Here is a 12,688-nt window from a genome sequence, read left to right on the forward strand (position 1 = left end):
GCTGCAAGTTTTTGCAGAGTTTGCTGCAGGTTTTTGCAGAGAGTTTGCTGCAGGTTTTGCAGAGGGTTTTGCTGCAGGTTTTGCTGCGGGTTTTTGCAGTATTTGCTGCAGGTTTTGCAGAGAGTTTGCTGCAGGTTTTTGCAGAGAGTTTGCTGCAGGTTTTGCAGAGGGTTTTGCTGCAGGTTTTTTGCAGGTTTAGCTGTGGGTTTTTGCAGTATTTGCTGCAGGGTTTGCGGAGTTTTCCGGCCAGCAGCAGGCGGAAGGGGCGGGAGATTTTCCGGAACCCGCGGCTGGGAAAAGTTTGCTGGAAGTTTGTAGTTTTGGCCGGAGTTTGCGGCTGGATTCTCCGCTGTTGGCTTCACTCGCTTTCGGTTTGCTTTGGTTCTGTTGGACCTGATTCTTCCTCCTCTCGGCTCCTTCGCTCCTGGAACCCGCAGGAGGAGCTGGCTGACTGGGGGAGGCATCACACAGAGCCCGGCCGGGAGCAGCGCAGCCCAGAACGGAGCCAGGGCACTGAGGCCAAATGGTAGCCCCCTCCCCAGCCCAGGCTCCTGAACTTGGGCTGGGCTTTGACATTGGGATCTTCCTCTCCCTCACCAGGGGTTGGAGTTGATCACAAACCAAAGGGAAGTTACTGAGAACATCCAACCCCCCAGGGTGAGTTCAGGAGCTTTACAGCAAATCAGACCTGCATTTCTATAGCACCTTCCTGTCCTCTGAACACCCCCAAGTGCTTCACAGCCAATCAAATATTTTTAAAAGTGTAATAATGTTGGAAAGGCAGTGGCCAATTTGTACACAGCAGGCTGCGGATTGGAGGTTGTAATTCCAGTGATTAAGTTACAGCAATTGTTGACAAACAACTCTGTCAAATAATGGAAAATGCGTGAAAATAAACAAGGCCTTCCGTGAGGCCATCCTGTATGCAGGATCAGCGACTAATCTAAACCTTGTGTTAGCTTCATAAACACTGTGTTCCCAGCCTTGGACACAGGATGACAATAAGACCCTCTCGATAACAAAATTCCAAAAGGCAAGATGCGGTGAACTATAACTTTACATTTTCCGTATGAATTGACGGAACACCCTGCAATGCTTTGTGCTGGATTTGATTTGACTTATTATTGTCACATGTATTAACATACAGTGAAAAGTATTGTTTCTTGTGCATATACAGACAAAACATACTGTTCATAGAGAAGGAAACAAGAGAATGCAGAACGCAGTGTTACTTAGCTAGGGTGTAGAGAAAGATCAACTTAATGCGAGGTAGGTCCATTCAAAAGTCTGACAGCAGCAGGGAAGAAGCTGTTCTTGAGTCGGTTGGTACGTGACCTCAGACTTTTGTATCTTTTTCCCGAAGGAAGAAGGTGGAAGAGAGAATGTCCGGGGTGTGTGGGGTCTTTAATTATGCTGGCTGCTTTGCCGAGGCAGCGGGAAGTGTAGACAGAGTCAATGGATGGGAGCTGGTTTGCGTGATGGATTGGGCTACACTCACGACCTTTTGTAGTTTCTTGCGGTCTTGGGCAGAGCAGGAGCCAGACCAAGCTGTGATACAGCCAGAAAGAATGCCTTCTATGGTGCATCTGTAAAAGTTGGTGAGAGTCGTAGCTGACATGCCAAATTTCCTTAGTCTTCTGAGAAAGTAGAGGCGTTGGTGAATTTTCTTAACTATAGTGTCGGCATGGGGGGACCAGGACAGGTTGTTGGTGATCTGGACACCTAAAAACTTGAAGTTCTCGACCCTTTGTACGTTGACCCCGTTGATGTAGACAGGGGCATGTTCTCCTTTACGCTTCCTGAAGTCGATGACAATCTCCTTCATTTTGTTGATATTGAGGGAGAGATTATTGTTGCCGCACCAGTTCACCAGATTCTCTATCTCATTCCTGTACTCTGTCTCGTCATTGTTTGAGATCCGACCCACTACGGTGGTGTCGTCAGCAACTTGAAAATCGAATTGGAGGGGAATTTGGCCGCACAGTCATAGGTGTATAAGGAGTATAGTAGGGGGCTGAGAACACAGCCTTGTGGGGCACCGGTGTTGAGAATGATCATGGAGGAGGTGTTGTTGCTGATTGTGGTCTGTGAGTTAGGAAGTTCAGGATCCAGTCGCAGAGGGAGGTGCCGAGGCCCAGGCCACGGAGTTTGGAGATGAGTTTCGTGGGAATAATGGTGTTGAAGGCTGAGCTGTAGTCAATAAATAGGAGTCTGACATAGGTGTCCTTGTTATCTCGGTGTTCCAGGGTTGAGTGCAGGGCCCAGGAGATGGTCTCTGCTGTGGACCTGTTGCGGCGGTAGGCAAACTGTAGTGGATCCAGGTAGTCCGGGAGGCTGGAATTGATTCGTGCCATGACTAACCTTTCGAAGCACTTCATAATGATGGATGTCAGAGCCACCGGCCGAGAGTCATTCAGGCACACTGCATTCTCACTTAGTTCTCATTAGTACTCTTAATGCCGAGTGTTGTTTGTGCCCAGGTATTCGACAAAGCTCCCACACACAGCAACAAGATAAGGAGCAGATAATCTGATTGGAAGTATGAGTTGAAGGTTAAATTGACCTGTGGACCCTGACGAGACTTCCGACACATCTTTGGGATAGTGGCCATTGGGATTTCTTTCTCCCCGGTGTCCTGGGGCTATCATTTATTGAGGAATCAACATCACTAAAACAGATTCCCTGGTCATTAGCGCACTGTTTGTGGGATCTTGCTGTGCATGGGTTGGTGGCTGAGATTCCTACATTACAGCAGCTGTGAATCACTTTGGGGTGGAGAGATTGTGGAAGCTGCGATCGCGATGTGAATCTTCCTTCCTCTCGAGCATGCCGCCTTCACTACCCGCTATCCTTCCCTCATTCTGCCTTTATCCAGCTCCTGCTCAAATACTATTCAGCTCAACCACTCCCCGTGGGAGCGAGTCCCACATTCTCCCCACTCTCTGTGTGAGTGAGTCCCACATTCTCCCCCACTCCCTGTGGGAGCGAGTCCCACATTCTCCCCACTCCCCGTGGGAGCGAGTCTCACATTCTCCCCCACTCCCCGTGGGAGCGAGTCCCACATTCTCCCCACTCCCTGTGGGAGCGAGTCCCACATTCTCCCCACTCCCCTTGGGAGCGAGTCCCACATTCTCCCCCACTCCCCGTGGGAGCGAGTCCCACATTCTCCCCACTCCCTGTGGGAGCGAGTCCCACATTCTCCCCCACTCCCTGTGGGAGCGAGTCCCACATTCTCCCCACACCCTGTGGGAGCGAGACCACATTCTCCCCACTCTCTGTGTGAGTGAGTCCCACATTCTCCCTCACTCCCCATGGGAGTGAGTCCCACATTCTCCCCACTCTCTTTGTGAGTGAGTCCCACATTCTCCCCCACTCCCCATGGGAGTGAGTCCCACATTCTCCCCACTCTCTGTGGGAGTGAGTCCCACATTCTCCCCCACTCCCAGTGGGAGCGAGTCCCACATTCTCCCCACTCCCCGTGGGAGCGAGTCCCACATTCCCCCCACTCCCCGTGGGAGCGAGTCCCACATTCTCCCCCACTCCCCGTGGGAGCGAGTCCCACATTTTCCCCCACTCCCCGTGGGAGCGAGTCCCACATTCTCCCCACTCTCTGTGTGAGTGAGTCCCACATTCTCCCCACTCCCCCCGGGAGTGAGCCCCACATTCTCCCCCACTCCCCATGGGAGTGAGTTCCACATTCTCCCCACTCTCTGTGGGAGCGAGTCTCACATTCTCCCCACTCCCCATGGGAGTGAGTCCCACATTCTCCCCACTCCCTGTGGGAGCGAGTCCCACATTCTCCCCACTCCACGTGGGAGCGAGTCCCACATTCTCCCCACTCCCCCCGGGAGTGAGCCCCACATTCTCCCCCACTCCCCATGGGAACGAGTCCCACATTCTCCCCACTCTCCGTGGGAGCGAGTCTCACATTCTCCCCACTCCCTGTGGCACGAGTCTCACATTCTCCCCACTCCCCGTGGGAGTGACTTCCACATTCTCCCCAATCTCTGTGGGAGCGAGTCCCACATTCTCCCCACTCCCCGTGGGAGCGAGTCTCACATTCGCCCCCACTCTCCGTGGGAGCAGGTCCCACATTCCCCCACTCCCTGTGGGAGCGAGTTCCATATTCTCCCCACTCCCTGTAGGAGTGAGTTCCACATTCTCCCCACTCCCCGTGGGAGTGAGTCCCACATTCTCCCCACTCACTGTGGGAGCGAGTCCCACATTCTCCCCACTGTCTGTGCGAGTGAGTCCCAATTCTCCCCATTCCCTGTGGGAGTGAATCCCACATTCTCCCCATTCCCTGCAGAAGTGAGTCCCGGATTCTTCCCGCTCCCTGTGGGAGCGATTCACGCATTCTCTCCACTCCCTGTGGGAGCGAGTCCCACATTCTCCCCACTCCCTGTGGGAGGGAGTCCCACATTCTCCCCACTCCCTGTGGGAGCGAGTCCCACATTCTCCCCCACTCCCCGTGGGAGCGAGTCCCACATTCTCCCCCACTCCCTGTGGGAGCGAGTCCCACATTCCCCCCACTCCCCATTGGAGCAAGTCCCACAATCTCCCCACTCCCTGTGGGAGCGAGTCCCACATTCTCCCCACTCCCCGTGGGAGCGAGTCTCACATTCTCCCCACTCCCCATTGGAGCAAGTCCCACATTCTCCCCACTCCCTGTGGGAGTGAGTCCCACATTCTCCCCACTCCCTGCGGGAGCGAGTTCCACATTCTCCCCCACTCCCTGTGGGAGCGAGTTCCACATTCTCCCCACTCCCTGTGGGAGCGAGTCCGACATTCTCCCCACTCCCTGTGGGAGTGAGTCCCACATTCTCCCCCACTCCCTGTGTGAGTGAGTTCCACATTCTCCCCACTCCCTGTGGGAGTGAGTCCCACATTCTCCCCCACTCCCTGTGGGAACGAGTTCCACATTCTCCCCCACTCCCTGTGGGAACGAGTTCCACATTCTCCCCACTCCCCATTGGAGCAAGTCCCACAATCTCCCCACTCCCTGCGGGAGCGAGTCCCACATTCTCCCCACTCCCTGCGGGAGCGAGTTCCACATTCTCCCCACTCCCTGCGGGAGCGAGTTCCACATTCTCCCCACTCCCCGTGGGAGCGAGTTCCACATTCTCCCCACTCCCCGTGGGAGCGAGTCCCACATTCTCCCCACTCCCTGTGGGAGCGAGTCCCACATTCTCCCCACTCCTTGCGGGAGCGTGTTCCACATTCTCCCCACTCCTCGTGGGAGCGAGTTCCACATTCTCCCCACTCCCCGTGGGAGCGAGGCCCACATTCCCCCCACTCCCTGCGGGAGCGAGTCCCACATTCTCCCCACTCCCTGCGGGAGCGAGTTCCACATTCTCCCCACTCCCTGCGGGAGCGAGTTCCATATTCTCCCCACTCCCCGTGGGAGCGGGTTCCACATTCTCCCCACTCCCCGTGGGAGCGAGTCCCACATTCTCCCCACTCCCCGTGGGAGCGAGTTCCACATTCTCCCCACTCCCTGTGGGACCGAGTTCCACATTCTCCCCCACTCCCTGTGGGAGCGAGTCCCACATTCTCCCCACTCCCTGTGGGAGCGAGTTCCACATTCTCCCCACTCCCTGTGGGAGCGAGTTCCACATTCTCCCCACTCTCTGTGTGAGTGAGTCCCACATTCTCCCCCACTCCCTGTGGGAACGGTTCCCACATTCTCCCCACTCCCTGTGGGAGCGAGTTCCACATTCTCCCCACTCCCCGTGGGAGCGAGTCCCACATTCTCCCCACTCTCTGTGTGAGTGAGTCCCACATTCTCCCCACTCCCTGTGGGACCGAGTTCCACATTCTCCCCACTCCCCATGGGAACGGTTCCCACATTCTCCCCACTCCCTGTGGGAGCGAGTTCCATATTCTCCCCACTCCCTGTGGGACCGAGTTCCACATTCTCCCCACTCCCTGTGGGAGCGAGTCCCACATTCCCCCCCACTCCCCGTGGGAGCGAGTTCCACATTCTCCCCACTCCCTGTTGGAGCGAGTTCCAAATTCTCCCCACTCCCCGTGGGAGCGAGTTCCACATTCTCCCCACTCCCTGCTGGAGCGAGTTCCAAATTCTCCCCACTCCCCGTGGGAGCGAGTCCCACATTCTCCCCACTCTCTGTGGGAGCGAGTCCCATATTCTCCCCATTCCCCGTGGGAGTGAGTCCCACATTTTCCCCACTCTCTGGGTGAAGACATTTCTTTAAAGCTGGATGGAGATTGAGATGATGACGGGAGTTGTGTGTCAGGCTCGAGCAGAGTGTGTCCATACACGACGATTCTGTCTGCTATTGAAGCCGTGCAGAAAGAGGTCATTTGGCCCATTGGGCTCTGCTGGCCCTGCTGCGAGAACTCTCTGATGGGCCCTGTATCACACACTCGCTGCTTTTCAGTTCCACATCTCAATCATTGGAGGTTCATTTTTTTAAATTCTGCTCCTTTTCCGAGGGCGAGATGGATGAAGGGAAGGTGAAGAGAAGGAAAAGGGGAAGGAGATTGCAGGATGCGGAGCGGCCAGCACAGAAGCTTCGAGCGAGGGGCCAGGACACAGAGCAGGATGAGAAACTGCAGCAGGAAAGGGCAGAGCTGGAAGCAGCTGCGGGGAAAGTGACAACGCTGGAGGAGGAATCGTCACTGACAATCTGCAGCCAGATCCTGTTGCCCTACTTCGCGGCTGGTTTTAGGGATGGTGTGTGCTGGAATGGTCCTCAACATTGTCCAGGTCAGTGACAGACATGGCAACCGCACCAACTCTCTCTGCATCTCTCTCTGCGTCTCGCTCTCTCTCTGCGTCTCTCTCTGCATCTCTCTGTGTCTCTCTCTCTCTGTGTCTCTCTCTCTCTGTGTCTCTCTCTCTCTCTCTCTCTGTGTCTCTCTCTCTCTGTGTCTCTCTCTCTCTGTGTCTCTCTCTCTCTCTCTCTCTGTGTCTCCCTCTCTCTGCGTCTCTCTCTCTCTCTGTCTCGCTCTCTCTTCCTCTATGTCTGTATCTCTCGGTTTGGGTCTCTTTCTCTCTCTCCGTCCCTTTCTCCCTCTCTCTCCCTCCCACTCACTCTGCCTCTCTGTCTCTCTCACTCTCTCTCTCTGCATCTGTTTCTGGGTCTGAACCCAGTTCTTCCGCAGGAGAGGATGTTGTGAGCGGCAGGATCGGAGAAACCAGGATAATTGGAGTCGGTGAAGTTGGGAAGGTGGAAAAGAGAGAAAAATAGAGAAAAGAGCATAGAACTGAACCCAACCTCTGCAGCTCAGGGAGGGAGGATCAGAGCCCCAGCCCCTCCCCCCAGAGGCTCAGCCCCTCCCCGCAGTGCCCAAGCGCCTCCCCCAGTGCCCAAGCCCCTCCCCCAGTGCCCAAGCCCCTCCCCCAGTGCCCAAGCCCCTCCCTCGAGTACCCAGCCCCTCCCCCCATGTTATATATTTAAGTTGTTACGGGATTGCTTTAAGAGCCAGTCAGATGATTTGATGGTGATGTCATTAGGATGTTGCACAGGCTGCTGTTTTAGTTTCAGTTTTTTCTCTGTACAGACAAGAATTCCGAGAATAAGTCTGTTGTTAATTTGAGCTGTGTGTGAAAACTACTTTTCTTTTGTTTAAAACCCACAACCCCTAACGTAGTTAGCACATTACAAAAAGAAAACTGGCGACGAGGATGGGATTTTGTTGCATCAGGAAAGATCCCCAGTAGAAGAATAAGGCATTGTGGGTCCTCACATGCCGAATGTTGGAAGGATGGGGAGAAGCAACAACAGGATTCAGCTAAGATGAAAAACGGTGGAAGCTCTCTCTCTCTCGCTGTGGTTTTAAAGAGGAGGTTTGTCCGATCAGAGGAGGGTGAGACTCCAGGCAGTATCTGTCATATTTGAAAAGAAGGGATGCTTTGCTGTACGGCAGGGGTCATTTGAAAAAAAATACACCAAGTCAACAGTCTTCAGCGTAAAAAGGGAAGTACTAGGAAGTAAACAAAATAAAAAAATATACTAAGCAGTCTCGAGTCACTAGTATGTACAAGAGAAATGGAGGGTCAATTAGGATCCATGGGTCCTTTCACTTCCTGTGTCGAGTGTTTTCAGTACTTTGTACAAGTGAATAAAATTCAACACACATTTCAACAAGGAGAGTGAGTGTTAGTGTGTAATTATGCCACGAGTGAGAAATACGCCCCAGCTATAATTTCAGCAAAAACAGCTCCAATTCCAGCCTCAAGTCACTGTCTGTGCGGGGTCTGCATGTTCTCCCCGTGTCTGCGTGGGTTTCCTCCGGGTGCTCTGGTTTCCTCCCACAGTCCAAAGATGTGCGAGTTAGGTGGATTGGCCGTGCTAAATTGCCCCTTAGTGTCAGGGGGACTAGCTGGGGTAAATGCATGGGGCTGTGGGGATAGGGCCTGGGTGGGATTGTGGTCAGTGCAGACTCGATGGGCCGAATGGCCTCCTCCTGCACTGTAGGGATTCTATGATTAAATCATACATCTAGGGCAAGGACAACCAAATTCCAGAATGTCGTAAACAACCCAAGAGGAATAGACACCCCACTGATCAACTTTCGTATTGATTGTCTGTAATGATTAATGATGCACCGTACTGTGTCTAGAGTAGTATTGATCCTGTCTCTAACATCGTAGTAATTTGTTGTCATGACTGCGGAAGTACAGAGGGAGGGATGTTATATATTTAAGTAGTTGTGTGATTGCTTTAAGAGCCACCACATGATTTGGTGGTGATGTCAATCGGGTGTTGCACAGGTTGCTGTCTTACTTTCAGTTTGGACTCTGTACAGGCAAGAATTCCGAGAGAAAACCTGTTGTTGTTATTTTGAATCTACGTGTGCAAACCACATCTTTTCTTTTTGTTTGAAGCCCACAACCCCGAACACAGTTAGGACATTACACCCAGCGCTTCCTCCAGTGCCCCAGCTCCTCCCTCCAGTTCCTTTTATTTGTGGGACACGGGCGTCGCTGGCTGGGTCAGCATTTATTGCCCATCCCTGGTTGCCCTTGAACTGAGTGTCTATTCAGAGGCAGTTAAGAGTCGCAGTGTGTAATCTCACAACACCAGGTTAAAGTCCAACAGGTGAAACTACTTACTGTGCCTACCCCAGTCCAACATCGGCAACTCCACATCACAGTTAAGGGTCGACCACATTGCTGTGGCTCTGGAGTCACATGTAGGCCAGACAGGATAAGGACGGCAGATTTCCTTCCCTAAAGGGACATTAATGAACCAGATGGGTTTTTCCGACAATCAACAATGGGTCATCAGTAGATTCTTAATTCCAGATATTTATTTTATTGAATTCAAATTCCACCATCTGCCGCGATGGGATTCGAACCCAGGTCCCCAGGACATTAGCTGAGTTTCTGGATTAATAGTCTAGTGATAATACCACTCGGCCATCGCCTACAGTGCCCAGGCCCCTCCCTCAAGGACCCCTCCATTCAGTGCCCCTCCCTCCAGTGCCCCTCCCCTGTGTCCCTCCCTCCCCCGTGTCCCTCCCTCCGTGTGTCCCTCCCCTGTGTCCCTCCCTCCAGTGCCCCTCCCCTGTGTCCCTCCCTCCCCTGTGTCCCTCCCTCCCCTGTGTCCCTCCCTCCCCTGTGTCCCTCCCTGTGTCCCTCCCTCCCCTGTGTCCCTCCCTCCCGTGTCCCTCCCTCCCCTGTGTCCCTCCCTCCCCTGTGTCCCTCCCTCTGTGTGTCCCTCCCTCTGTGTGTCCCTCCCCTGTGTCCCTCCCTCCAGTGCCCCTCCCCTGTGTCCCTCCCTCCCCTGTGTCCCTCCCTCCCCTGTGTCCCTCCCTCCAGTGCCCCTCCCCTGTGTCCCTCCCTCCCCTGTGTCCCTCCCTCCCCTGTGTCCCTCCCTCCAGTGCCCCTCCCCTGTGTCCCTCCCTCCCTGTGTCCCTCCCTCCCCTGTGTCCCTCCCTCCCCTGTGTCCCTCCCTCCGTGTGTCCCTCCCCTGTGTCCCTCCCTCCCCTGTGTCCCTCCCTCCGTGTGTCCCTCCCTGTGTCCCTCCCTCCCCTGTGTCCCTCCCCTGTGTCCCTCCCTCCCCTGTGTCCCTCCCTCCCCTGTGTCCCTCCCCTGTGTCCCTCCCTCCCCTGTGTCCCTCCCTCCGTGTGTCCCTCCCCTGTGTCCCTCCCTCCCCTGTGTCCCTTCCCCTGTGTCCCTCCCTCCCCTGTGTCCCTCCCTCCCCTGTGTCCCTCCCCTGTGTCCCTCCCTCCCCTGTGTCCCTCCCTCCCCTGTGTCCCTCCCTCCGTGTGTCCCTCCCCTGTGTCCCTCCCTCCCCTGTGTCCCTCCCTCCGTGTGTCCCTCCCCTGTGTCCCTCCCTCCCCTGTGTCCCTCCCTCCCCTGTGTCCTCCCTGTGTCCCTCCCTCCCCTGTGTCCCTCCTCCCTGTGTCCCTCCCTCCCCTGTGTCCCTCCCCTGTGTCCCTCCCTCCAGTGCCCCTCCCCTGTGTCCCTCCCTCCAGTGCCCCTCCCCGTGTCCCTCCCCTGTGTCCCTCCCTCCCCTGTGTCCCTCCCTCCGTGTGTCCCTCCCCTGTGTCCTCCCCCCAGGCACTAACCTGTCTGCGGCTCTCCCAGGCTGTGAGCTGACACAGTGCCCAGTGGATGATGTTGCAGATCGGGCTGTGGGTTGGGAGAAGGAGCCCTCAGCTCCCAGTGATGACAGCCGATAAGCTTATCTGTGTCCGAGGCCAGCCTGCAGCCCGGAGCGTAATGGAATTCTGTGAGTCATGAGGCAGTGAAGGAGCAAGCAATAAAACCACCCCCCCCCCCCCCCCCCCCTGCCCCCCCTCAACCACCACAAGTGCAGCTTGGATTCAGAGAGTGCGGAGCCAGTCAGTGCTGGAACAGCGAGTGCGTGTCTGACAGCTTTTAACTCTGGCCTGCAGCAGAAAGGATTCATTCACTTCCCAGATTCGAGACTCATCGCAGCTGAGCAGGGATTATCCAGTCAGGGACAGGGATGAGCTGGAATGAGGGATTTATTGGAGACTGAGATCCCACTAAGTGGTTTCTAAGCTGAACCACAGTCGGAGGAGGCCGGTGTCGGCAGTGGTGGGGAAGAGGTCAAATTCCCCTTTCCCAAACTAACCGGATTTCACCCACCGGATCTCGTTGCTGCCTTCCGGAGCGCCGCGTTGGATTGTCCACGCTGGAACAGAGAGGCGTTGGAGGTTGGCGGGACGGAGTGTGGTGCCCGCTCGCTTGCCCCCAGCTCCCGGTGATGGGTTAACAGCGTTGGGCGTGACGCCTCGTCCACGTCACGAGGGCCATGGTTGTCACCCAGGTTAAGCTGGAATTTTGGTTATCCGGGAACAAGCTGCGACGGGTCACCTGCAGGTTCGCCAAGTTCCCCTATGGGTTTTCACCCGAAACCAGCTTCTCCATCGCCTCCCAGGTGCTGCTTCCCTTCCTGGTGGCGGGACTGGGGATGGTCGCCGCGGGACTGCTCATGGACACAGTGCAAGTGCGTATCTCATTCCTTAAAGGGTTAATGGACGAGGGCAGCTCTGCTGAGACTTAGGCCCGGGTCCCACTCTCCCCGAGTCCCATTCTGCCCAGGTCCCACTCTCCCTCGAGTCCCACTCTCCCTCGAGTCCCACTCTCCCCGAGTCCCACTCTCCCCCGACACCCACTCTCCCCCGAATCCCACTCCCCCCCGAGTCCCACTCTCCCCCGAGTCCCACTCTCCCTCGAGTCCCACTCTCCCCCGAGTCCCACTCTCCCCCGACTCCCACTCTTCCCCGAGTCCCACTTTTCCCCGAGTCCCACTTTTCCCCAGGTCCCACTCTCCCCCAAGTCCCACTTTTCCCCAAGTCCCACTCTCCCCCGAGTCCCACTCTCCCCGGGTCGCACTCTCCCCCGGGTCCCACTCTCCCCCAGGTCCCACTCTCCCCCAGGTCCCACTCTCCCCCGAGTCCCACTCTCCCCAGGTCCCACTCTCCCCCAAGTCCCACTTTTCCCTGAGTCTCACTCTCCCCGAGTCCCACTCTCCCCGGGTCCCACTCTCCCCCGAGTCCCACTCTCCCCCGAGTCCCCCTCCCCTGTCCTCTCCCGGGTCCCACTCTCCCCGGGTCCCACTCTCCCCGGGTCCCACTCTCCCCGGGTCCCACTCTCCCCCGGTCCGACTCTCCCGGGTCCCACTCTCCCCCGGGTCCCACTCTCCCCCGGGTCCCACTCTCCCCGGGTCCCACTCTCCCTGGGTCCTATTCTCCCCGGGTCCCACTCTCCCCGGGTCCCACTCTCCCCGGGTCCCACTCTCCCTGGGTCCTATTCTCCCCGGGTCCCAGTCTCCCCGGGTCCCAGTCTCCCCGGGTCCCACTCTCCCCGGGTCCCACTCTCCCCGGGTCCCACTCTCCCCCGGGTCCCACTCTCCCCCAGTCCCACTCTCCCCGGGTCCCACTCTCCCCGGGTCCCACTCTCCCCGGGTCCCACTCTCCCCGGGTCCCACTCTCCCCGGGTCCCACTCTCCCGGGTCCCACTCTCCCCGGGTCCCACACTCCCCGGGTCCCACTCTCCCCGGGTCCCACTCTCCCCGGGTCCCACTCTCCCCGGGTCCACTCTCCCCGGGTCCCACTCTCCCCGGGTCCCACTCTCCCCGGGTCCCACTCTCCCCCGGGTCCCACTCTCCCCGGGTCCCACTCTCCCCCGGGTCCCACTCTCCCCGGGTCCCACTCTCCCCCGGGTCCCACTCCTACCGGGTCC

At 56.8% G+C, this 12,688-nt stretch overlaps 1 long non-coding RNA gene across 1 annotated transcript; it reads left to right on the plus strand.

The window, feature by feature from the left end:
- The first annotated feature begins 355 nt into the window (after positions 1 to 355).
- On the plus strand, positions 356 to 8,304 carry LOC144491204 (uncharacterized). The gene is made up of 3 exons (XR_013497407.1): positions 356 to 657; positions 6,457 to 6,730; positions 7,618 to 8,304. It is a non-coding gene; the product is annotated as an uncharacterized LOC144491204 (long non-coding RNA).
- Positions 8,305 to 12,688: the final 4,384 nt, after the last annotated feature.

The sequence above is a fragment of the Mustelus asterias genome, unplaced genomic scaffold (genome assembly GCF_964213995.1).
Source record: "Mustelus asterias unplaced genomic scaffold, sMusAst1.hap1.1 HAP1_SCAFFOLD_4715, whole genome shotgun sequence".
In the NCBI taxonomy this organism is placed as follows: Eukaryota; Metazoa; Chordata; class Chondrichthyes; order Carcharhiniformes; family Triakidae; genus Mustelus; species Mustelus asterias.